Genomic DNA, 2,500 nt, shown 5'->3' with positions numbered 1-2,500 from the left:
AATACTCCTGCGCCACAGCGGGGCGCATGGTCTACATTCTTAATTCACAAATGCTGACATATAATAACTAAATATGTCTGTAACATGTTTATACTCTATATAGAACTTGTCTGTAACTTGTTTATACTCTATATAGAACTTGTCTGTAACATGTTTATACTCTATATAGAACTTGTCTGTAACATGTTTATACTCTATATAGAACTTGTCTGTAACATGTTTATACTCTATATAGAACTTGTCTGTAACTTGTTTATACTCTATATAGAACTTGTCTGTAACTTGTTTATACTCTATATAGAACTTGTCTGTAACTTGTTTATACTCTATATAGAACTTGTCTGTAACTTGTTTATACTCTATATAGAACTTGTCTGTAACATGTTTATATATAGTATCTGTACATGTTTATATATAGTATCTGTACATGTTTATATATAGTATCTGTACATGTTTATATATAGTATCTGTACATGTTTATATACAGTATCGGTACATGTTTATATATAGTATCTGTACATGTTTATATATAGTATCTGTACATGTTTATATATAGTATCTGTACATGTGTATATATAGTATCTGTACATGTTTATATACAGTATCTGTACATGTTTATATATAGTATCTGTACATGTGTAACGGTAGTCCTCCTCCTCTTCATCCGAAGAGGAGGAGCATGGATTGAACCAAGGCGCAGCGTTGTGAAATGACATGATTTATTAAGACACGACAAAACAACGAAGACAAAAAATGAACTATACTTGAATAAACTAACAAAATAACAAAACGAATGTAGACAGACCTGGACGACGAACTTACATGAAACACGAAGAACGCAATAACAGGAAAACTGACTACACAAAAACCGAACGAACAAACATACCGAGAACAGTCCCGTGTGGCGTAACATACTGACACAGGAGACAACCACCCACAAACAAACAGTGTGAAAACACCTACCTTAATATGACTCTCAATCAGAGGAAATGAAAAACACCTGCCTCTAATTGAGAGCCATATTAGGTCACCCTTTAAACCAACATAGAAACAGAAAACATAGACTGCCCACCCAAACTCACGTCCTGACCAACTAACACATACAAAACTAACAGAAAACAGGTCAGGAACGTGACATAACCCCCCCCTTAAGGTGCGAACTCCGGGCGCACCAGCACAAAGTCTAGGGGAGGGTCAGGGTGGGCATCTGACCACGGTGGTGGCTCAGGCTCTGGGCGAGGTCCCCACCCCACCATAGTCAATCCCAGCTTACGTCTCTCCCTCAGAATGACCACCCTCTTACTCCACCCACCTAATATACCGGGTAACATCAAAATAAGGGACAGCTCCGGGACAAGGTAGCTCAGGACAGATAGGTAGTTCAGGATAGAGAGGTAGCTCAGGATAGAGAGGTAGCTCAGGATAGAGAGGTAGCTCAGGATAGAAGGGCAACTCCGGACTGAAGGGCAGCTCCGGACAGAGAGACAGCTCTGGACTGAGGGGCAGTTCTGGATACATGGCAGCTCCGGACTGAGGGACAGCTCATGGTTGGCTGACGGCTCTGGACGCTCATGGCTGGCTGACGGCTCTGGACGCTCATGGCTGGCTGACGGCTCTGGACGCTCATGGCTGGCTGACGGCTCTGGACGCTCATGGCTCGCTGACGGCTCTGGCAGATCCTGTCTGGTTGGCGGCTCTGGCAGATCCTGTCTGGTTGGCGGCTCTGGCAGATCCTGTCTGGTTGGCGGCTCTGGCAGATCCTGTCTGGTTGGCGGCTCTGGCAGATCCTGTCTGGTTGGCGGCTCTGGCAGATCCTGTCTGGTTGGCGGCTCTGGCAGATCCTGACTGACGAATGGCTCTAGCGGCTCCTGACTGACTAACGGCTCTGACGGCTTGGGACAGACGGGCGGCTCTAATGGCTCGGGACAGACGGATGGCTCAGACGGCGCTGGGGAGACGGATGGCTCAGACGGCGCTGGGGAGACGGATGGCTCAGACGGCGCTGGGGAGACGGATGGCTCAGACGGCGCTGAGGAGACGGATGGCTCAGATGGCGCTGAGGAGACGGATGGCTCAGATGGCGCTGCGGAGACGGATGGCTCAGATGGCGCTGCGGAGACGGATGGCTCAGACTGATCCTGTCTGGCGGAAGGCTTTGGCTGCTCCTGTCTGGCGGAAGGCTCTAGCGGCTCCTGTCTGGCGGAAGGCTCTAGCGGCTCCTGTCTGGCGGAAGGCTCTGTAGGCTCATGGCAGACGGGCGGCTTTGCAGGCTCATGGCAGACGGGCGGCTTTGAAGGCTCAATACAGACGGGCAGTTCATGCGGCGCTTGGCAGACGGACAGTTCAGGCTCCGTTGGGCAGACGGCAGACTCTGGCCGGCTGAGACGCACTGTAGGCCTGGTGCGTGGTGCCGGAACTGGAGGCACCGGACTGGAGACACGCACTTCAAGCCTAGTGCGGGGAGCAGGGACAGGGCACACTGGACTCTCAAAGCGTACTA

This window comes from Salvelinus namaycush, chromosome 15 (assembly GCF_016432855.1).
Source record: "Salvelinus namaycush isolate Seneca chromosome 15, SaNama_1.0, whole genome shotgun sequence".
Classification (NCBI taxonomy): domain Eukaryota; kingdom Metazoa; phylum Chordata; class Actinopteri; order Salmoniformes; family Salmonidae; genus Salvelinus; species Salvelinus namaycush.
This window is presented reverse-complemented; position numbering follows the sequence as displayed.